This window comes from Myotis daubentonii, chromosome 1 (genome assembly GCF_963259705.1).
Source record: "Myotis daubentonii chromosome 1, mMyoDau2.1, whole genome shotgun sequence".
Taxonomy (NCBI): domain Eukaryota; kingdom Metazoa; phylum Chordata; class Mammalia; order Chiroptera; family Vespertilionidae; genus Myotis; species Myotis daubentonii.
In genome coordinates, this window is record NC_081840.1 from 92,794,645 (window position 1) to 92,820,150 (window position 25,506).

The 25,506-nt window shown below is 40.9% G+C and overlaps 1 pseudogene; it reads left to right on the forward strand.

Annotated features, from left to right (window-relative positions):
* The first annotated feature begins 16,416 nt into the window (after positions 1-16,416).
* On the forward strand, positions 16,417-16,546 carry LOC132223295 (U4 spliceosomal RNA; annotated as a pseudogene).
* The last annotated feature ends 8,960 nt before the right edge of the window (positions 16,547-25,506 follow it).

Below are 25,506 nucleotides of genomic sequence, written 5' to 3' on the forward strand. Positions count from 1 at the left end.
AACAAAACAAAAACATACTCAAGACCCCTATAGCACCAACAAAAATAACCACCAGAGAAGAGACAATTAGGTAAAGAGAAGAGAGAGCAAGAATTATAGGGGAAAAAAGAATGAAAGAAAAAGTACAAGGAGAAAACGAAACAAACACACAACCAAAAATCACAAATAAGAAAAATTGGTGGGGGGTGTGGAATATGTAGATGCAGAGCTTAATTAAAGAAAATAAAGAATTAGAGGAATAGGGAAAGGAAAATGGTTTATAATAAAGGAGAGAGAAAAGTAATGAAAGGACAAGAAAAATAATTTGAAAAGGAAAATAGAGGAGAAAGCAGGTAGACCTAAGATAAGAAAAAGAAAAAGAGATGAGAAACTAGGAGAAAAAGAAAAGAGAGAAAATAAATTGAATAGTGAACTAAAGAAAACAAATGAGTAGAAAAAGGGAAGAGGAAAATTAGGTATATAAATGAAATAATAGAGACTAGAATAATAACAAATCAATAAAGCAGATTGATAATGAAGATAAATTTGAAAGGGAAAAAAGGAAAGAGAGAAAAAGAGAGAAGAGAGGGGAAAGGGAGAAAGAAAAGAGAAGAAAAAAAGGGAGAGAAATAGTAAAAAAAAAAAAAAAAAGTGGAGTTTATTTTAGCCTAGTTTAGTGTCCCATGGGAGCTTGCTTTGGACTCACTTTTCTGTTCTGTCTTCCAATTCTGAGCTTCCTGTTAGGTATGTAGGTGCTAACTATTGTCAGGCACTATCTTTTGGCTTTGCATCCTGCTTGAAGCTCCAAGGGATTCATGGATCCACCATTTGCGTCTGTCTCCACAGGCCTCGGCTGCAAGCAGGAGGGGCCAATCTGCCCTCTAAAAGTAGGTGTGTTAGCAGCATTGGGCCCAGGGCTGGGTCAGCAACCTTCCCCTGGTTCCCCAGGCTCCGCCTCTTCCCCCTTTTGCCTGCTAGCCAGCTGTCAATCTTAATCACTCAAAAGCTGTTTCTAAAAGGGGTTTCGGTGGAAGAGGTGCTGTTTAGCTTTCAGGGAATATGGTGGGTATGTTTTCCTCTCCCAGAGCTACTCCTCTGAGAGTAGTCCAAAATATTACTTTGCCCTTGGCTGGACAGAGAACCTTGTATGGAGACCAGTGGCTGGAAACCTGAAGTTTTTATCAGTTATCCATTGGGGGGCAACCAATCTGGTTCCCAGGATAGTGAGGCAGACAGCACCTCCCCCAATCCAGTCACTGAGAGTTCCTGTGACTGTTCAAACCTGTAAGCTTGGCTTCTGCTTTTGTTTCTGCGCTTCCCTCCCGCAAAGCCTCAGGTGAGTAGCTGCAAATGAAAACTCCTGTGGTCTGTGTTAAAAAGAGAAAAGAAAAGAAAAGAAAAGAAAAAGTAAGAAAAGAAACTGCAGTTTTTCTCCAACTGGCTCTGGTCTGCTGGTTCCAGACTCCTCCATGCAGCAGCCTTGATGTCTTTTGAGGCTGGATGTTACTTGGGCAGTGGGTCTCGGCTCTGGTGATTGGGGCTGTGGAACCCAGCCTGGGTTTCAGGCCTCTATCTTGTGAGGGTACAGACCCTCCCGTAGCCCAGCGCTCTCTCCTCTCTCCGCCTGCCAGCCTGCCACCCTGGGAGCTGGGTCAGCTCCTCTCATGACCTCTCCCTTCCTACTGGTCTCCAGGAGTTTTCTGTCCTTCCTTGATATAAGTCTCCTCCTCAGATGGACCTCAGTTGGTAATTCCAGGTGAATGGTCTCCAATTTAGTTGTATTTCCAGTCTGGCCCTAGGATGAGGTGAACAACAGATCTACCTATTTGGCTTTCATTTTTTTTAATTCCCACATTTGTCATTTTTGCCTCCAGCGATGTTTCAGGCAGAATTTGCCCTAAGACCAACTTGTTTGTCTTTCTGGCAGTCCAGGTCATTGGTGCAGCTCTCCTCTAAAACCATACGCCAAATGAATCATTTTTTTCTATCAGTCTCCTTCACTGTCCAACATTTGCATTCTTACATAGTAATTGGGAATGCTAAGGTGTGAATAATCATAGACTTGGTCTCTAATGACACTTCTTTACTCTTGGTGATCTTTCCTAATTCTTCCATTTTGGGCATGCCATTGTCATTGCAAAGGGAGGGAGAAGTGGCTGAAGCACACTATGGCGCTTAAAGCTTCTGAGTGGACATTGTGTATGCCACTTCTGCTTGCATTCCATTGGACAAATAGTCACATGTCCCAAACTGATGTTAGTGTGTCAAATGTGGGGAAATTGGAGGACAGTATTACATACTAGACACTAAGCTTCTTATTTAACTCAAAATAGACCAGAGAGTAAGCCCAGGAATTTCAGTGATTGGTGTAAGACTCCAAAACAAGGGACAAATAATTATTTGTTATCTGCCCACTCTATGTTAGAGAAAAAAAGAAAAGACCAACTGATAGGTGAACTGCAAAAGGAAGAGCATTAAAAGAATTCTGGTCAGTCCATCCCTGAAAATAAAAAATATTGGTCAAGTTCTTTGGTCTCCCATCTGCAATGCAGAATTAGAAAACCCTTATCCATAACCTTTAGGGATATTATAAGAATTCATTCATTTCAAGAGAGGATAGTAATTTCCCCCAGGGTATTTTAAAGGCTCTGTGTTCTTTCAGGAAAAATGCTCAACAGTGTACATTTATTTTTAGGTATTATTAAAGGCATGACCCTGTATTGGAAAGAATACCCGATAACAATTTCTGATCTTCTTTAAAGCAATTTAAATTGCTTTAAACTTTAATTTTTACTTTGATAGATGATGTATCCTCTACTATTAAATGAATAGGGATAAGGGCACTTATTAATAAAAGTAACTTTAATCTCCTTTCTAAACTTAGAATTATCTTACATACTAGTTAATTCTATATAATGAAGAGGTAATATGCAAATTAACCCTCACACCCTCACAAGATGGCTGCCTACAACCAGGCCTGTAAGGGGGGGTTAGTGATGGATGACAAAATGACTGAACAAGCAGGCTGCGTAGGGTGACCAGGCCAGCAGGGGGGTTAGTGAGGGACGACCAAATGACTGAACAGCAGGCCGTAAACAGGGGGCCATGAGGGGCAACCAGACCGGCAGGGTGGGCAGTTGGGGTTACCAGGACAGCAGGGGGAGCAGTTGCAGGCAACCAGGCCAGCAAGGGGGGCAGTTAGGGGAGACCAGGCAGGCTGGCAGGTGAGCGATTAAGAGCCAGTGGTCCAGGATTGTGAGCGGGATGTCCAACTGCCAGTTTAGGCCTGATCCCAAGACTGAACCGGCAGTCAAAAATCCCCCAAGGGGTCCCAAATTTCGTGCACTGGGACTCTAATATATATATATTTTTTAATACTCCAAATAGTTCTCCCGCTCTCGGAATATCACCTACCTGCCGGCCGGGCAGTCAGTGCTCCTGCAGCTTCCCCAGTGAGGCCTGCCCTGCCTGCATTGGCTCAGGCCCGTGGGTCACAGCCCTGAGGATTCTGAACATCATGTTTCTTCTGCCCCTGCCCCAGAATCACTGTGAAATTTCATGATTGGCTTAATGTGAAGGAAATAGAAGTAAAATCACTTCAGATCTCTCTCTAAAAAAAAAAAAAGAAATTGAAGTTTTTAATCTGGCAAATTCCAGATACCGAAAGTTATTGACATAGAATTGAGAAGGCTATTGCTTACCAGCTGCCATGCTAACCAGGACAACTTATAATTTTCGTGACTATAGTCATCCAACACTATTGGAGGGTGCTCAGATGAATCCAAGTGATAATTCAGAATAGTTTTCTGGGGTCTAAGACAAGAAACATGCCAATGCCAATGTGAAGAGTGAGCAAGAAACAGATCACTTCTTAACAGGAGTGCACTCAATAAAGAATAAAAACAAGTATGCAACATGTCTGTGGTTTAATGGACCGACATGTACATCTTCCTTTTTTCTTAAATTATGTTTTTATCACCTTATCCTATCTAATAAAAGAGAAACATGTGAATTGGTGTCACTCTGCTAGCCTTCCCATTGGCTAATCAGGGCGATATGCAAATTAACTGCCAGCCAAGATGGCGGCCGGCAGCCAGGCAGCTTGAAGCGAACATGAGGCTTGCATGTTTCAGTGAAAGAGGACGCCAACGTTCCCCGCCTGCCGCTGCCGGCCTCTGAGCTTGCAGTTTGAAACATTGTTACAAATATAGAAGCTAAACAAAACCCCAGAAACCTGCTTTCAGCCAGCCGGGATCTCAGAGCTGGAGTTGAAACAGTGTTTTGATTATAGAACCCAAACAAACCAGATACCTGCTTTCAACAGCTGAGGCCTAAGAGCTGGAGCCAAGCCTCAGAGCTAAAGCTGGCCCAGAATTAAAAAAAAAAAAGGACAGGTTGGGAGCTTCAGTCACCCGCCAACCTGAAAACAGCCCTCAGCCCCTCACCCAGACTGGCCAGGCACCCCAGTGGGGATCCCCACCCTGAAGGGTGTGTGACCAGCTGAAAACAGCCATCAACCCCTCACCCAGGCTGGCCAGGCACCCCAGTGGGGACCCCCACCCTGATCCAAGACACCCTTCAGGGCAAACCAGCCAGCCCCCACCTGTGCACCAGGCCTCTATCCTATATAGTAAAAGGGTAATATGCCTCCCAGCACCAGGATCAGCAGAGCCGCGAGGCCTCCCAGCACCGAGATCAGCGTGACAGGGGGCAGTGCCCAAATCCCCTGATCATCCTGCGGCTCTGTGTGTGACAGGGAGCGGGGCCACAACCTCCCTATCCGCCCTGCTTTGTTTGAGACACGGGAAGGCGCCCCAACCCCCTGATCAGCTCTGCTCTGTGCCTGATAGAGGGGAGCTCCCCAACCCCCTGATCGGCCCTGCGGCTCTGTGTGTGACAGGGTGTGGCACCCCAACCCCCTGATCGGCCCTGGTCTGTGTGTGACAGGGTGTGGCGCCCCAACCCACCCCCCCATGGGCCCGACTCTGTGTGTGACGGGGTAGAGCCATAACCTCCCCATCGGCCCTGCCCTGAGTGTGACAGGGTGCAGCGCCCCAACCCCCTGATCCGCCCTGCTCTGTGTGTGACAGGGGGAGGTGCCCCAACTCCCCTATCAGCCCTACTCTGTGAGCGACAGGGGGGAGCTCCTCAACCCCCTGATTGGCCCTGCTCTGTGCGTGACAGGGGGTGGCGCCGCAACCTCCCCATTGACTCTGCCTTGAGTGTGACAGAGTGCGGTGCTCCAACCCCCCAATCGGCCCTACCCTGAGCATGACTGAGGGTGTCATCGCAACCTCCCGATCCGCCCTGCTCTGTGCATGACAGGGGGTGCCGCCCCAACTCCCCAATTGGCCCTGCTCTGAGCCCGACCAGGGGCTGCACCTAGGGATTGGGCCTGCCCTCTGCCACCCGGGAGCAGTCCTAAGCCAGCAGGTCATTATCTCCCAAGGGGTCCCAGACTGCGAGAGAGCACAGGCCGGGCTGAGGGACCCCCTCTCCCCCCTGAGTGCACAAATTTTTGTGCACCGGGCCTCTAGTTATTAATACAATAGTGGCCTGGTGCACAAATTCATGCACATTGAAAGGAAATTAACTAGAAGAAATATTTTAATATTACTATTTGCCCTTTCTCTGTAATAGAAGTGTCAACCAAATTCATGATCAACAATGACAGTGATTGACACCAGCGAGAGCTTTATATGTATCATACATGCATGAGTCAACTTAGCCTTTTATAATATAGAATAAACTTGCTTAATTAGACCTGATTTCTGATTTAGCTAAACTTTTTCCAGCCCAGTGAAGCACCTTAACTTCTCTTTCAGGTAATTGTCAGCAGCACAGCAGTAAATATCAACACAAAGCACATTATTATTGTAGATCATGCAGGGAGAACAAAGGGTAAAATATTTAACTGCAGCAGTGTTTGACTATATTCTGTGCAGTCAGAAAACCTGAAGTCATTTTTAAGGTCCACCATTTCTTACTTCTTTTCAGTTGGGTCAAGTTTCTAAGCTTTCTAAATCTCTGTTTTCTGGCTGATGAAAAGAAAATAGGATTCCACTGAGTCTCCTTTCTACCTATTCCAGGACTTCTGTGAGGATCAAATGAGATGAGGCATGGGAAAACGCTTCACAGACATTTGGTTAAAGTGTAAAATATTTCCACCTGGCTATAAAGCAAGTCATGTTCCTGGGCTGAACTCCAAGGAGGCTAGTCGCTAGGGAAAGGAAGCTGGGCATTGCTACGTGCCATCATTACCCAGCGCCCACAGTGGCTGTGGGCCGCATTTTGTGCCATGGGATCTTAGCAGTGTCAGCTGCGATTTGGTGGGGTGTCACTCTGGAGTGGTGGCAGGACCTGTGTCCCACTTGGGGGAAGCTGAGTGTTGCTTTGTGGGCGCCAGGTCCCTGGTGCTGTTTCTCTATAAATGGCCAGTGTGCATCATGGCAGCTCCTGTGTTGGGCATCTGCCATCTGGTGGTCAGTGCCTGACATAGTGACTGGTCATATGGTCGGACACTTAGCATATTAGCCTTTTATATATATACTAGAGGCCTAGTGCATGAAAGTTCATGCACTGGCGGGGGGAGGGGTGTCCCTCAGCCCAGCCTGTGCCCTCTTGCAGTCCAGGACCCCTTGGGGAATGTCCACCTGCCGGCCTAGGCCCGCTGAGCTGGCAGTCAGACATCCCTCTGGCAGCCCCGGAGCCCTCAGGGAATGTCTGACTGACAGCATAGCCCACTCCCCGTGTAATTGGACATCCTTAGCGCTGTCGAGGAGGCGGGAGAGGCTTGTCAACTGCGATCGTCAACCCTGTTTGTGGCTGAATGGAGCTCCCCCTTTGGGAGCTCACTGACCACCAGGGGGCAGCTCCTGCATTGAGTGTCTGCCCCCTGGTGGTCAGTGCATGTCATAACGACCATATCCTGGTCATTCTGCCATTAGGGTCAATTTGCATATCACCCTTTTATTATACAGGACTAGAGGCCCAGTGCACGAATTTGTGCATGGGTGGGGTCCGGCCGTCATGGGGGAAGGGATCCAGGAAGTTGGCGGGACAGTCCCACCACTGATTGGGAGTGAGGGGCTGATTAGTGGTGGGGACAACTGGGGGGAGGGGCTGTATGGGGTTGGCAGGCCGACCCCACTCCCTAGTCAAACTCCTGGTCGAACTCCTGGTTGAGGGGACAATTTGCATATTAGTCTTTTAATATATAGGATAGATGGCATGTATATATTTAAAAATCTTTCCATGCAGTATCTCATTCTCTCCTCATAGCCTTTCTGGTCATATGCACTTTGAAGATATGAAAATTACATTTCAGAGAATTTAAGCAACTTCTCCAAAGTCACATATCTAGTTAATGAAAGAATTAAAACTTTAATCTAGGTCCTCCATTTCATCTTAGAGTTGCTAGCATTTCTTTTAAAATATGTTTTTTTATTGATTTCAGAGACAAAAAGGGAGAGGGAGAGAGAGATAGAAATATTGATGAGCTGCCTCCTGCATGCCACTTGCTGGGGATTGAGCCTGAAAGCCAGGCATGTGCCCCGGCTGGGAATGGAGCCAGCGACCTCCTGGTGCATGGGTGGATATGCAACCACCGAGCAACACTGGCCGGATGTTGCTAACATTTTTTGTCTGTTGCTTTGCTAGATGTTATGAGTAGTATCATGAGAAATATAAAATCTGGTCTTTGCTGTAGAGACAATGCAATCTAGGTGGGGAGATAGAACAAAAACATCAATGATAACTAACAATGCACATTAATTGGTTCTTTTATCATATATTCAACAAATATGTATTGAACACTAAACTTGCACCAGGTTCTATGCTAGTCATGATGGATACATAAAGCAACAAAATAGAGGAGAAAGCAGTGTGGATATCAAGGCAACACTGATACTACGTATTCTCACAGAACAAAATATGAGCTTTCAGTGTAGGCATTAGAGCAATATAGATGGTACACTTCCTCAGAAAGCAAAATACAAGGAGATTGTAGTGTAGATGTTAAGGCAATATAGATGCCACACTTTTTAGGAAAGCAAAATACAAGGAGACTGCATAGATGCCTCACACTTCAGACAAATAGAGAATTATCCTGATATTTACATGGGAGACCAAATAAGGCCCTAAAGAATAGGTAAAATCAAGAAGAAAAAGTATTTTATATTAGAAGACTGATGTACATAAAGTTATAGAAGATGAAAATGAGCAAGACTTACCTGTAAGAGAATAATGAGTAATATATTCTATCTATGACAAGGGAAAAAGTAGGAGAAAGGGATTGAGGTGAATTGATTGAAAGGTTTGAAACTGCAAGTTCATAAGTTTAATTATCTTATTAAAATGGGATATCAAACAAAAAGTTATCAAACAGAACAATGAAATGAACAATGCAGTAGTTTAAGAAGATTAATATGGTTATAGTATGCAAAATGGATTGTGGTAAAGGATTTGGGTAAGAATATCAAGAATGGATAGAGTTGAGGGCATCGACTGGGAGGGGACTCATAGGAGCCTTTTGGGGTATGGAAAAGTACCTATGTCTTGATTTGGAGGTCGTTTATACAAGCCTATACATATATAAAATGTCAACAAGCTGAGCATTTAGTATTTTCTTACTTTACTGAATGTAGATTTTACTTGAATACAATATAACTAGTACAAGAAAAACAGAGTGCTTATTTTATTTTTATATTTTATTTTATATTTCATGCCTCACAAGAAGCGTATCCACATGGAGATATTGGTAGGCTCCAAACCCTGCTGAGGTGAGTTCCACTTCATGTGATGGGCACCTGCTCAGCAGCCTGCACACTGTGTTGGGGGTTGAGCCTCAGTGTCAGTCAGCCTGAGGGTTGAGCCCATACATGAATCGGCCAAGAGCAATCAAGACTCAATTACAACACAACCCAAACAGGGGACGCTGTTAGAGCACCCAGTTCTGGTGGTCAGGGAGGCTGCACCACTAGGTCCCACAAGTCACCTACTACATAAGGCCACCCTACCAAGACTGGGAGTCATAGCAAATCCAAACGGACAGCCAAAGTGGGGAGATAGACAAATGTTCCAAATGAGAGGACAAGATAATTCACTGAAGAAGAACAAAATGAAATGGAGATAAGCAATTCATCAGATATAGAGTTTAGAGTAATGATTATAAGGATGCTCAACAGCATTTTAAATTGCTAAAGTGATTATGTTAGACAAATCACAAACCATTATATCAACACGAAGACAGTAAAAAACAAACAGACAATTCCTTTCTCCTTTTTTGCATCTATGGGATGTGGTAATGAGACATTGCAACTTATCACAAAACAGTCTTTGTAAAATGGACTTGGGTATAAATAGAAAGGCTGCAACTATTTCATCTTAAATATATGTCATTTATACACTTTGAATCATCATGGCTTAACTGAATATCTGGTAAAGTTCTATAGATTTGCAATGATTCTGACAAATAAACAAAAGTATCTACCATTGGCTAGATTTAGAAAGCTGGGAACCAAGACCTAAGGTACTGCCTTTGACACAAATCTCAGTCACCCTGAATTGTTTGTAATGCATTGAACTACTTTAAAACAAGTTTAAACTTATGTAGAGAAAGATGAAGACATCTTTGAGAAAGATATTTTTTGGAAATCAAAAGGAACAGCACATAGGAATGGAAGGTCTCAATTCTTATGATTAATTTTATGTATTAGGTTGCATTGTAAGGGACAGGAATATCTATTCAAATGAAGGACATTTTAAGGAAATTTCCTATTACTGTCCAACATTATCAGTGCTAACTTCATAAGGTTACAAGATATTTGATGAAGAACACTTTCCCTTGATGCATAATATTATAATGCATTTAAAATTTTAATATGGATTGTCTCTTGTTATGTGTTTATTGTGGGTCTTTCTGACTGCATGACAATTGTATAAACTTATTAGAAAAATTGCTTAAGTTTTATTAGGCTTCTTTTTTCTTTTTTGTTTGTTAATGTTACTAATCTCTTAACTTCCAACTATGATTCATTTTTTTGTACTTTTATTCAGTGCTTAGTTACATAATAAAAAATACTGTTTTTGATATGGTATTGAGGATTTTAAAACAAAGTAAAGTGGTTATTAAAAGTATTAAATTTTTTAAAAGAGAACACTTTACAATCCTGCAAATTCTCATATATCTTCAATTCCTAAAGATCAAAAGGTAATTGAGTACCCGATTTTCAACTGTCTCATTTGCAGCAAGATGAAAGCATTACTTAAAAGATTGAAGCATTTCTTAATAATGAAAATTGTATTGCTAAAGTTCTCTTTTTTTAGCATTTAAAAATATTACATGGAATGCTTTTCATCAAACATATGTCTTCTCTCAAAAAAGAAACATACCCTTAGGATGAAAACTCAGCATTATGCAAAATTGGAAAAAGGTAGCTGTCATGGAACTAATATTTAAATTTTGTAAATTATGCCAGGATTAAGTTAACACACTAGAATATAGCTGTGAAAATCAGAATATTAACTGTTAGATTAATGTCATTTTATAATTGACTCTAAGGATATATTTTGTCATGTTTTGACTGAGAAAGTATCAAACTAAGACCTTAATTTTACAATATCCATCATAGCAATGACAAAAGATGATTAAATTAAGCCCTACTTGGAACTTTGCCACTTGTCCTATTTTCTATTAAAAATAATCTACATCTGATGTAGTTTTGATGTGCCAAACACTATGCCAAATATACTACATGTTTCAATTCCTACCACCCTATGAAGGAACTATAAGCTTGATGAGGGTAAATAGGTTTTTTGTTCACTGATGATATCTAGTATTTAGAATTGTATTTGCCACATGGTAGAGGTTCAATAAATATTTGTCCAATTGAATGAATTTTACACATGAGGCAAGTGAAAGTATTATGTACATAAATGAAAAGTCGTATTCCTGTTTGGCTAGATTCCTTTTTACATTTTACCCTTATGACTAGTTGACTTTCAGGAAAAACTCTCTAATTCTTTGAGTGGAAGAAAAAGTAATAATTCTGTACATGTTTTTGAGCTTTCCTCTTCGAGTTTCCAAATGCGGGTTATTAAGCTACAGATCAGATGAAAGAACTGATAGTAGGTTTGTAGTGATACTGAAGTATAGTTTTAGAAGGCCTGGGACATAGGAAATTGATAGCCTCTTGGTGTCTCTCATTTGCAGGAGATCTGGGCTGGAGTCTGAGAATCTGACAGAGTTCCTGAGTCTGGGTGGCAGTAGTAACATCAGCACCTGAGTTTCCGAGGAGGTTCTGTTTCTAAATATTTTATGAACTAAAGAGCTTCAACCGATTAAGATTGGCTTCACTTGATCAGGAAAGATGGTTGAGAGGTACTCTCGAGTGGACTCTGGGTAGCCACGTTAACTCACAGACCACTAAGCCACATTTATACCTTTCACTGGAGTTAAGTTTTGCTCTACCCACAATCTAGGACAGAATGGAGACTAAACATCTATAGAACCAATGTTTAGAATGTGTGTGGTCAAGATGCTGGGGAGATCCATGCAAAAGCCTACCTTGGGATTTTTAGGACATCAGACATCATTCAAGAGATCTCTTAAAATGCAGGTCCATGAAGTTTATGATTGTGTAACCACTATGCTGTACACCTGAAACAAATATTGAATGTAAACTGTAATTGAAAAAATAACATTTAAATTAAAAAAATATATAAAATACAACTTTTAAAAAATAAATAAAATGCAGGTACATATTGGATTAGGGAGGCCAAAAGGAGGTAACATTGGTGAGTCCAGAAAGTGAGGCTCCAAAGATCATGGCAACACAAGCTTCTCTTTACAGCTCTTTTTTTTTTAAGACCCTGAAAGCATCCAGTGCTCTTTCTTTAGCACAGGTACCACATATTTCTGAACCATATTCCTAAAACTGGGTATGAGTTTGAACAAAATAAATATGACAAACAAGGAAGACAACTGAGTTACTGAAATGCTTTAATACTAAAAGCTTCCGTGAATGTGCAATCCCACACACTCGTGTTTGTTTTTGACCTAAAATTTCTGTTGTGGTCCCCACATCTAAATATGCTCATTACTCTAAATCTTAGTAGATTTCCAGCCAGGAATTTGAATGCACTGAAACAAATGAATTAAATTTCTAGGGGACTGTAGATACAGAGACTATTGGTTTAAAGAGTTGTTCCTAAAGGTAGTATTTAATAGTAATAATAAAACCTTGTATCATTTTATCTTGGGTGACTGAAAGAGAAATGCAAAAAGCAACAAATCTTAATGATGACTTTAAAAAATTATTCCAAATTGTCTTGGATAAAAATATCAAACAGCTCTCTAAATTTATTCTTATAGCTGTTTAATATGATCTATATATATAAAGAGCCAGAGGCCATCACATCAGAGACAACCAAACAGGCTGAGTGGACAACAAGGCCGGCAGGAGGGTTAGTGAGGGACAACCAAATGACTGAACAGCAGGCTGCGTGGGGCAATCAGGCCGGCAGGGTGGTTAGTGAGGGACAACAAAAGAACTGAGCAACAGGCTGCATGGGGCAACCAGGCTGGCAGAGGGGTTAGTGAGGGATGACCAATCAACTGAGCAGCAGGCTGCGTGGGGTGACCTGGCTGGCAGGGGGGCAGTGAGGTGCAACCAGGATAGCAGAGGGGGGCAGTGAGGGGTGACCAGGCCAGCAGAGGAGGCAGTTGGGGGCAACCAGGCCAGTGGGGGGTGGCAGTTAGGGGCAACCATGCCAGTGGGGGGCTGCAGTTGGGGGCAACCAGGTTGGCATGGGGAGCATTTGGGGGTGACCAGGCCAGCAGGGGGGACAGCTAGGGGCAATCAGGTCAGCAGGCCGAGGTGGTTAGGGGCGATCAGGCAGGCAGGCAGGTGAGCAGTTAGGAGCCAGCAGTCCTGGATTGTGAGAGGGATCTCAGATTAGAGAGGGTGCAGGATGGGCTGAGGGAACCCCCACCCCATGCACAAATTTCATGCACTGGGCTTCCACATACACTTACATCATTAGTATTCTTGAAGGCCACTTAAAACATCTATATGCCTTCTCTCTAACCTCTTGATTCCTTCTCAATGCTGGTGACAAGTAGCAATTGCTGTTGGCACAATACTAAAGGGAAATTGTAAAATTATTACATGACCTTGGGATAAATCAATAATCTGAAAAACATGCTGGAAAAGAAATCATTATTACCTTTTAAGAGCTTATCAATAGGCTCTGACTCAGCGGCCTCTGTGTGTCCTGACTATTCCATTTGACCTGAGTCTAGGGTAAGAAACCATCAGTTCTTCATTTGTAAATGAGCTTTCTTAGTGCCACCCTTTACTTCCCTCCTAGGGATTTCCTAAGGAGTCTCTAGACTGCTGTCAAAACAAAAATAAAGTTGAAGAAGTTTCTGGAGGATTTTCAGGTAAGTATTGCAAGCATTATTCTGAATCACATTGTGCTGTTTGTATAAAATGCAAGAAGCAAAACAGGCATTTTCTTTAAAATAGTAGAGCTCTTTCTGACTTTTGAAAGTGGAAAGCCATTTCTATATATGACAAATGACGAAATATTTTATAAATGATGAACATATTCAGATGATTAAAAAAAACAGATTTTGAGACTAATAGCTAAAGAAAAGCTACTATTACACAGGGCTTTCAAATGAAAACAGGTTTTAGAAATAAGGTATTTAAAGTTCATTGTAGTGGTAGAGTCCAGAACTGCTCTGACACATCATATAGACTCAGTAAATGTTTATATGATTGGATGAATTTTATTGATGGGGAAAGTACTATGTATAGTAAATGAAAAGTAGTATCTTGTTCCACTAAATGCTTACCTTTCATCCATATCACATGGTATGGTGGGATGCTCTAACAAACTATCTTAACTACCAAACCATTATAATTATTTTATATACTTCTAAAACATTGCAGTAATATAACTATGCATAGGCAAGCCCATAATTACAGTCTCAAAGATGGTATAGTATTCCTCAAAACAGAAGGCTTTATTGAAATTTTGACAGGTAGTAGAAAGTCCAAACATGGGTTAAACTAAAATACAAGTTTTCAAATCCAGGATGTCCACTAAGGAAAGCAATTAAATGTCTGACAGTGAGTTAGGCATCTCCTATTTTTATTGCTTTTTAAGTAGTAACATAAAAGCTTGAGGTAAGTATTGGATCAAAAATCACATTGATCCCAATGCCAAAGTAATCTTTAAGCTAAAATTTTATATAACATCCTGCCACTTAATTTACTTCAATGGATTTTTCTGATCCCTAATATGTAAGAATGGGATTGAAGCACATTCAATACTTTCCAGTGTGTGAGCAACATTCTTTATATATTAATATTGGATGGATGATATTTCTTTTGCCATGAAGATTGAGAGGAATCCAATGGAACAAGAATAATTCAGATATAATTGTTTTCAAATTAAGAAAGCATTTTTTCATCCTCCTCTCACTATTATTTACTTTGGGTCACTTCTTTACTCATTTGCTTCCTTATTTAAGGAAAAGAAAAAATAGGGAAAAGATATAAAATTTAAAAAATAATTATGATTAATTGCTCAAAAGTGATGAAAGATTAAATGGGAATATTGAAACCAGTCCTGAAGCAAGAACTTTTGAGGAATCTGAAATTTCACTAAAGACGATAAACTATATAAATTCTCTCACATATTAGCTCTTTTTAAAAATTTAAATTTATTTTTATTGATTTCAGAGAGGAAGGGAGAGGGAGAGAGATAGAAACATCAGTGATGAGAGAGAATCATTGATTGGCTGCCTCTTGCAAGTCCCATTCTGGGGATCAAGCCCACCACCTTGGGCATGTGCCCTGATCAGGAATTGAACCTGGACCCTTCACTGAGTCAAACCAGCTAGGGCAGCTCTTTACATAATATTGATCTTACCAGTCAATCTCTGCAGTCATCTAAAGATGTCTTGGTCCAAGTTTGAAGTTAGTGGAGGCAGGGAGGAGGGCTGATATTGGAACTTCTCACAATGACAATTTACATTTAAAATCAATTGTGCAGTAACAATTTCCAAACATTTGAATTTCCTTGTTCAATTTCAGTTTTATGTTGCTTGTCATAAAAATATATATACTTATTTGTATTGAAAATGTATGCAAATGTGAACTTAACATAATACCCAGAAAATTGATGTCTATTTGAATTCAAACCTACTTTCATAGAAACATTTTTTCATTTTAGTTAGTATTATTCCCTGGTTGAAATGAAGAGGTAACTGCTCTGAGTTCAGCTTTGTGGTTAGAGTGTGAAACATGTGAGACTTACTAAGAGGCCATTATCCTAAAAGTTGATTACCAGTACTGAACCTAGTCTTCTAGGTCATATAAGCCCATAAAATTTAATAAAGTGCTAGGATGCAAGGCAAGTGAATTGGAAAACTCTCATAATTGTACTGACTTAAGTAGATTTCTGATTTGTATATGAAATTAATCATTTGCCATTGATTTTCAAATCATTGGTTATATAGCTAGATGCACATAAGTAATAGATACAGCTTGGTTTGTTTCAGATATTGAAACTATCTCAAAAATGGCACACTAAGATAGTGAAATCCTAGTTTGCACATACACTGAGTGGCCATATTATTATGACCAGCCAGATTATTATGACCACCCCATCAGAACTTCGTTGGGCCACCTTTTGCCTTCAATACTGTGGCGATTCTTCTTGGCATTGATTCCACGAGATGTTGAAAGGTGATGCGAGGAATCTGACACCATGCCTGATGAATAGCACTGTCCAGTTCTGTGAGATTTTATGGTTGTGGAACTAGCTGCCTGATGGCTCTTTTAACTTCATCCCACAAATGCTCAATTGGATTGAGATCTGGTGATTGTGGGGGCCACCTAAGCAAGGTAAAGTCTTCCTCATATTTTTGAAACCATTCCTGCACAATAAGAACACCATGGCATGGTGCATTGTCTTGTTGGAAGAAGCCATCTCCATTGGGATATGCCATCAACATGATAGGATGAACTTTATCAGCAACGATACTTAGGTATGTTGTGTAATTCAGACGTTTATAATGGTCTGGCCCTCTAGCAACTTCAGCGTGAAATTATAGCTAATTTGCCTACAAACATCAGGTGGTCATAATAATCCGGCCACTCAGTGTATATCTTATAATGTGTCTATGAATCTGTGTATTTAAGCCTGATGATAGTAAAATGAAATAATAATGCTGAGTTCAATATCATGGATAGGAATCTTACAAGGTAGAATTCATATTGAGTTATATGTAATTTTTTCATATTTTACAAATGTGTGCTTTAGCTTAGCTATTTCCAATATGTCTCACTAATCACAAAGAATAACATTAAGACAGTGTCAAAAATTTTAGTCACATAAATACAAGCAATCAAAATGTTACCTAGCTTTGCACAGTGGCAGTATCATAGCCAATGAGGTTTATCCGAGGCGCGATTATTGCTAATTGAAAACTTTTCCCAAATAAAATGTTACCTAGCACACAGTGTTACATAAACATTAGCTATTACTGTTACTGTTACTACTACACAATAGATTACTTTAAAGATAACCAGAAGATCAGTTCTTACTAATAGCAAATAACACCAACTTTGTAAATGATCACACCCAATTATAACAAACTAGAGGCCCAGTGCATGAAATTCATGCATTGGTTGCAGGCGGGGGCGGGAGGTGTCCTTCAGTCTGGCTCTCAGGGAATGTCCGGGACCCCTTGCTCCTTACCGCCCACCTGCTTGCTGCTCCTTAGCGCTGCTGCAGAGGCGGGAAAGGCTCCCTCCACCGCCACTGCACTTGCCAGCCATGAGACCAGCTTGTGGCTGAGCAGCGCTCCTTCTGTGGGAGAGCACTTACCACCAGGGGGCAGCTCCTGCATTGAGCGTTGGCCCCATGGTGATCAATGTGTGTCATAGTGACCAGTCAGTCCCAGTCATTCTGCTGTTAGGGTCAATCTGCACATTACCCTTTTATTATATAGGATAGAGGCCGGGTGCATGGGTGGGGGCCAGGTGGTTTGCCCTGAAGGGTGTCCCGGATCAGGGTGGGGGTCCTGCTGGGGTGTCTGGCCAGCCTGGGTGAGGGGCTGAGGGCTGTTCGAGGAATTTGCATATTAAGCTTTTATTACATAGGACTAGTGGCCCCGTGCACGAAATTCGTGCACAGGGGGTTATCCTTCAGCCCGGCCTGCACCCTCTCCAATATGGGACATTCCTCTCACAATCCAGGACTGCTGGCTCCTAACCACTTGCCTGCCTGCCTGCTTGATTGTCCCTAACTGCTTCTGCCTATCAGCCTGATCGCCCCCTAACTGCTCCCCTGCCGGCCTGATTGCACCTAACTGCCCCTCCGCCAGCCTGCTCACCTCCAACTGCCCTCCCCTGCTGCTTGATCGCCCCTCACCACCTCTGCCTCAGCCCTGCCACCATGGCTTTGTCCAGAACGTGTCCTGGTCTAATTAGCATATTACCCTTTTATTAGTATAGATAACTACAATTTTATAAGGTATGATAGATGTTGGCAAGTAAATATATGCTTATTTCTACTGAAAACTGACCTCTTTTCTGGCATCTATGAGAGATGATCCTATTGGATAAAGCTATCCTTTTAAAAATAATGTGTTTTTTTCAATTACAGTTGACATCCAATATTATATTAGCTTCAGGTGTACACCCCAGTGATTAGGCATTATCTAACTAACTGATTATCCTGATAAATCTCGTACTCATCTGACACCACACATAGTTATTAGAATACTAGAGCCCAGTGCACAAATTCATGCACCAGGGGAGTCCCTTAGCCTGGCCTGCAGGATCAGGCTGAAACTGGCTCTCCAACATCCCCTGAGGGGTCCTGGATTACAAGAGGGTACAGGCAGGCTGAGGGACCCCACTGGTGCACGATCAGGGCCAGGGAGGGATGCAGAAGGTTGGCCAGCCGAGAAGGGACTGAGGAAGGCTCCAGGGCATGTCCAGCCCATCTCACTCAGTCCCTATTGGCCGGATCCCAGTAGCAAGCTATCCTACCAGTCGGAGTGTCTGATCCCTGGTGGTCAGTGCATGTCATAGCAAGTGATTGAGAGGCCTTAGCATATCATTAGCATATTACACTTTGATTGCTTGAACAGCTGACCAGATGACCAGACACTTAGAATATTAAGCTTTTATTATATAGGACTAGAGGCCTGATAAACGAAATTCATGCAAGGGGCTCGGCCTCCACCCACAGTGGTGGCTGGGGGCCTCTGCCTCAGTCCCCACATGCTGCAGCAGCCACCTCTGCCTCAGCCCCTGCCGCCATGGCTTTGTCTGGAAGGTCATCCAGAAGGCCATCCTTCTTGGCTAATTAGCATATTATGCTTTTATTATTATAGATTATTGACTATATTCCCTATGCTGTACTTTATATCCCCATAACTATTCTGTAACAACCAATTTGTACTTCTTTTTTTTTTAAATATATTTTATTGATTTTTTTTACAGAGAGTAAGGGAGAAGGATAGTTAGAAACATCGATGAGAGAGATACATCGATCAGCTGCCTAATACACACCTCCCACTGGGGATGTGCCCACAACCAAGGTACATGCCCTTGATCGGAACCGCACCTGGGACCTTTCAGTCCGCAGGCCGATGCTCTATCCACTGAGCCAAACCGGTTAGGGCGCCAATTTGTACTTCTTAAATCCTTCATCTTTTTCACGCATTTCCCCACTCTACCCCACTCCCCTTGCATCTGGAAATGTCATCTTGAAGTGACATATTCTATGGATAGTTTTCTTAAGGAGGTACTTATAATAGCAGAGAGAATAGAATAGACTGCTATTTTCAGATTTCCTAGTTGATATGCCCAGTTTCTATCAAGGGATGATGGTACTGTCGAGGCAAATCACACAATTTTCAATATGAATCTCTGCTACAGAAGTTATTGTAATTGCAATTATATCTATAATTTTAAATGTTGAAATCTCATAAGAGAAACTAAGCTTCCAATAGATTAAATTTTATTAGGCAATTAATCAGAATGCATGTCTATTCAGAAGATTAAAAAAAAACCACAATACCAGTGCATAAAGATCATCTGGCAGGGTGATAGCATAACTCATAGCATCCTTTCACTACAGTGATGTAGAACAATGAGACAGGAAGCTTTCAGGTCAATAGGTTTATGCAAATCAAAAGTTGAAAAGGCTTTCTAGACAAGCACTGTGAGATAGTAGCTGGCAACAGTCACCCACAAAAAGACATCAGCCAAATTTTAATGTGTTAATTGACGTAAGAACCCGGCCTCCACAGTCAACCTTAAGTAACATCAGATTTTATTGTATTTCCCTATAAAATTTGCATAAAACATGATATATTGCTTGTTGCAATTACCTCCTTTCCATCATTCCTGTCTGTTTATCCAGTGAACTAATTTTACTAAAATTAAGAAATGGCAAGCAATTTTTTATTTTTCTTATACAAATCTGTATTCTATTATTTCTCTAGGAGACTTATCTGAGATAAATCTCAGAATGGGAAATATACCATTAAAATAATAATTAAGTGGGAAAATGTGCTTAATAGATTAGAGTTCAAAACATAAGACATTTCTGAGACTTTAATACTAAAAAGGTAAAAATATATTGTGCTAAGATGTAAGTAAATAACCTAATTAAAAGGAATGTAATCTATTTTCAGGAGAATTCTCCTTAAATAATATTAACCTATATCATTTAAAATTGGTAGTAAATGTGTGCAAATGCCCTCAGTGTGAAAAGCAAATGATATGAATTAAACATATTTAATAGGGTACTTTGTGTCATTTTAGTAGGTAGTGTTTTATTTACCTCATCATTAAATGTCTCTCTGACAGTTGATGGAATTCATTAAAAGATTAATATATCTCAGCACAAAATGTTAAGGAAAATGGGAGCTATTATTTGGATAACTATATTGTCACTAAGCAAATTTACCAGAAAAATGGGATTTAATTAATCAGTACCCCAATTTAAAGGTAATTACTTAAAACAGGTGGTTGGAGCACATGGTGCTCTAAATTGCATGATTCGGACATTTTGTTAACCAGGGAACCCTGACCTTCTGTCTCTGCACACATCACTCTAAGAAACAAAATCTCTTCTAAATGATGCCTGATGTAGTATATTTTGTATTTTATTGGTTATAGGAATACTACTTGTAAAAGCAGTTTGTCAGTATGCAATACTGTAAAGTGCTACTTAATTGGACCCCCAAATAAGTTGACTCAACTATATCTTATAACATGAACACAAAAGCAAAATTCACAGTTAAACTTTACTATGGGCCATGTTTGGATAACTGATCTAATTGAGCTCTTGACCAATAATCCTATTTCTGAAGCCTAGTTTCTCCCATTGAACATATGACTTCTGTAATTATATGTTCTCAAATGCATGGCTGATTTACCTTAACACCTGTGTGGCCCCAAAAAGAAAGATTAATTCGGTGTGAACCCTGAGAAGAAATTAATCTGAGATGAACTCCCATGGTCAATGAAAGGCCCAAGTTTTATAAATAATTAATGTCTAGTGGCCATTTGCTGACTGGGGCTCCTCTCCTACTCTGTGTTCCAGGAAGAACCTCAGACTGAACCCTCAGCTTCCTGCAAAATCCCCTATTTGTTTATACGGTTTGAGTCAAACTACAGGGAAACCCAGGTTTCATCTTTTCACCAAATGACCAAGACCTCTCCTGAACAATCAGAACTGAACAATTTAAATGAAATGGACCTAATTGAGAACCTGGGTAGGAAGTTTCACTAGAAAAGGCAGTGTCCCCTCTGTGTTGTTGGTGGACCACAATTTAGATTGCTACCTTGATCTATGTCTTTCAGACTGTAGCTCTTTTTGCTCAAATGAATGCTTATTATTCTTTATCACAATCTAAAATTAACTTTGGTTTATACCTGTTGGGAATCATTGGGTTGCATCTACTAAATGTCAGGTTGAATGAAAATCAACTACTACTGTTTGATACATTGGATCAGCAGCTACCACTAAATAATAATTTTATTATGGGTATTCATTGCTCCAGTATAAGTGAAGCTGGAATGCTGTACATAGCAAGTGAGTTCCAAGAACAGAGAGAGAAGCAGAGTAGTATTGCAAAATGAAAGTCAGGCCATGTCAGTCCTTTCTGCAAAACCCTCCATTTCTAAATGCAATGTGGTATTCTCAATTAGATCAGAATCTAGGGAACAGAAAAGGAATCTTAGCTGAAAAACTGATAAATCTAAATGAAGTCCATAGTTTAGTTAGTAGTGCAGTACACAGTGTGAATTTCTTAGTTTTGAAAAATGCACTAGGGTCACATAAGATATTCACATTAGGGAAAGTTAGGTAAAGGGTATACAGGACCTCTATACTATCTTGGCAATTTTTCTAGATACTTAGACTTATTTGAAAATAAGAATTACATTTAAATGAAACAAAACCAAACCTCTATTTGCTCCCAATAAATGTCAAAGGCCTTATAATGGCCCACGAGGCCCTACATGCTCTGACACCCCAATACTTCTCTGATCTCAACTCCTGTTACTCTCCTCCATTCTCACTCCCCTCCACTGGCTTCCTTGCAATTTCCCCAGCACATCAGGGCCTTTGTGATTACTTCCCTCCTTGAAACTTTTCTCCTCCATATTTCCACAAGGCTCTCTGCCTCACATCTTTCCAGGCCTTACATAGAGCCTTCTCAGTGAGGCCATCCCTAGCCTTCTCTGTTTTTACTGCTAGAAAGTAAACTGCAAGAGGGCAGAAATTTTTGTATGTTTGTTGTATGTTACTTTGTCCCTGTGTGTACAACCATGCTTGATATACAGTGAGCACCTGATAAACACTTGCTGAATAAATGAATGAACAAATGAAATAAGAAAGACAAAAAATCTGGGAGATGGACAGCTATACTAAATGGTGACTGGAGAGTATTAGGTCCTTCAAATACTTTTATAATAATTTAATGTCATGAAATAATTTAATTTTTAAATAAGAAGGATTTCTCTTTTCATTGTTCTATTACCCAACATGTTATTTCTGTAATTATTTATATGTATTGTTATTGTTATCCTACATAATAAAAGCCTAGGTGGCATCGTGCGACATTGTCACAAGATGGCCGCCCCCATGTCATCCTAAGATGACTGCCCCCACGTCATCACAAAATGGCTACCACAAGATGGCCGTCCCCACATCATCACAAGATGGCTGCCGCAAGATGGCCAACCTCCACGTCATCACAAGATGGCTGGCAGGGGAGGGCAGTTGAGGGTGACCAGGCCTGCAGGGGAGGGCAATTGGGGGTGAGAGCAGGCCTGCAGGGGAGGGCAGTTGGGGGCAAGATCAGGCCAGCAAGGGAGGACAGTTGGGGGCAAGATCGGGCCTGCAGGGGAGGGCAGTTGGGGGCCATCAGGCTGGCAGGGGAGCAGTTAGGCATCAATCAGGCTGGCAGAGGAGTAGTTAGGGGGCAATCAGGCAGGCAGGCAGATGAGCGATTGGGAGCCAGCAGTCCTGGATTGTGAGAGGGATGTCTGACTGCCAAAGAGTCCCAGATTGGAGAGCGTGCAGGCCGGGCTGAGCGACCCCCCCCCCCCATGCACAAATTTCATGCACCGGGCCTCTAGTTGCTAATAAAAATGGAAGCAAAGGTTTAATTTCTAGGTCTTAAACAGAGTGGTCAGTGAAAATATTTACTTTTGGACCTGCATACTAATTAATTGACATAACAGTTATTTTTGAAAGATGCTGTATTTTGCCTTCACTAGTATATTAAAGAAAAACATTTTTGCATAGATGTCAGTTTTCAATTTATTTAGATAAATACCTAGGAGTGCAATTGCTGCATGGTATGGTGAGCCTACACTTACCTTTGTAAGAATCTGTCAAAATGTCTTCCAAAGTGGCTGTACCATTTTGCTCTCCTACCAGCAGGGACTGAAAGTTCCTGTTGCTCTATATTCTCAACAGCTTTGGTGCTAATAGTGTTTTAGATGTCAGCCATCCTGGAAGATCTGTAGTGGTATCGTACTGTTTTATTTGCAATTCCCTAATGACATGTGATGTTTAGCATCTTTTCATATGCCATCTGTGTATCTTCTTGGTGAAGTGTCTGTTCAGATCATTTGTCTACTTATTAATTGAGTTGTTTGCGTTCTTATCATTGAAATTTAAGAGTTCTATGTATATACTAGAGGCCCGTTGTATGAAATTCATGCACAGGGTGTGTGTGTGTGTGTGTGTGTCCCTCAGTCCAGTGGGATCAGGCCTAAACGAGCAGTCAGACATCCCTCTCACAATCCAGGACTGCTGGCTCCCAACTGCTCGCCTGCCTGCCTGCCTGATTACCCCTAACCACTCCCCTGCCAGCCTGGTCCCCCCCAACTGCCATTCCCTGCAGGCCTGGTCACCCCTAACTGTCCTCCTCTGCAGGCATGGGACCCCCCAACTGCCCTCCCCTGCCGGCCATCTTTGACCACATGGGGGCGGCCATCTTGTGTGTTGGAGTGATGGTCAATTTGCATATTACTCTTTTATTAGATAGGATGGATATGAGTCCTTTCTTAGACAAATGTTTTGCAAATATTTCCTCCTAGTCTGGCTTGTCCTTTCATTCTTTTACTAGTGTTTTTCACAGCCTAAGTGTTTAAATTTAATGAAGTCCAACTTAATCACTTTTTCATGGGTAATATTTTATTACTGTATCTAAAAATTGTTGCCAAATCCAAGGGATTTAGATTTTCTTCAATGTTATATTCTAAAAATATTTTTAGTTTTAGGTCTACACTTTGAGTTAATTTTTGTGAAATGTCTTAAGGTGTGTGTGTCTAGATTTATTTACTTTTTCCTCATTTCTCTTTCTACCCTCCATTTTATACATCTACATAAAAAAAGCACACAAATGTTTATAGTGGCTTTATTCACAATTGCAAAAACTGGAAGCAACCAAGTTCTTCAGTAGGTGAATGGATAAACTGGTACATTAATAATGTTATTAGGCAATAAAAAGAAATTAGCTACCAAGCCACTAAAAGACATAAAGCTACCTTAAATGCATATTGATAAATGAAAGAAGCCAATCTAGAAAGGCTACACTCCTATATGATTACAGTTATATGATATCCTGGGAAATGCAAAACAATAAAGACAGTGAAAAGATCAAGGTTGCCAAGGGCAGTGGGAAGGAGAGAGGGATGAATAAGTGGAGCACAGCGGGTTTGTAGGGCAGTGAATCTATTCGGTATTATGCTGTTGGTGGTGGATACATTTCTCAAAACCCAACGCAAAAAGTGAACTAAATCTCAATGTAAACTAAGGGCTTTAGTTAATAATAATGTGTCAATATTGGTTCATCATTTATAAGAAAAATACCACACTAATGCAAGATGTTAATAATAGGGGAAGCTGGGCAGGTAACTCTGTATTTCACGCTCAATTTTTCTGTAAACCTAAAACTGCTCTAAAATATAAAATCTGTTTAAAATGAAACATTTCCAACTTTTTCTAAAAAAACTTTCACTTGTTCTTATCATATTTACAAGTGTTTCCTTTCTTTGTTCCCTTCTAACTATGTCCACCATTACTCATTGCTTCTATTTGTCCTGATGTGACTTGACAAGCAAAAGTTCATTTGCATTTCTAGTTCAGGCAAGCATTGCAATTTAGACTAAACAAAGAGCTGCCAGAAAGGTAAAAGAGTACTAAGTATATATTTACACCTACACACAGACACACACACAGATACACACAGACTATAGTATAGATATAAGTACACTAACATCTGTAACTTCTGTATTTGCAAGGCTAATGTTTTTCATTTAAAAACTCTAGTTTTAATGTATTTTGACATCAGGAGGACAGCTATTGTTTAAATAAAGATAAATGTTCATAAATATAGAGGCTCATAAATTTTATCCAGATCTAACATAAGCGAACATTATGAGTGTGTCATAATGGTGATGGTGGGCTACACTTTGTCCCTCTCCCTCACCAACAAAAAGGCCAACAATTAAATGTCCAAACGCAAATGTTCTAGTATTCATACCAGTGTAGTCAATACTAAAAAATATCTTTTACTTTCTTTTTTTATCATTATCTCTGGCAGTGACAAAGAGAGGAAACATTTATTTTTGAAAGCTCACCAGTTGTTATCCTGACATTCTCATGTGAATTGTCTCTGCCCCCAAGGCAGACAGTGGGGCATTGTAGCTTGAGTCCCTACAAAATCACAGTGTCAACTGAGAACTTCTATCACCTATAAAAGCCCTGTCCTCATCTCTGATTTTTCCTTTTCTGCTTTATCTCTTGTGCTTTTTAAAAGCAATTCCTCAACAGTCCCACATAGAAGAGTCATTTATGTATGTTCTTCACTCTCCAGGATGTGACTCATCCTGGCCAAGAAACTTGGAACATGTTTAGAATTGCCAGGTGTTTTCTCAGATTGTTCTACCCCATCTTGGATTTCCTGTC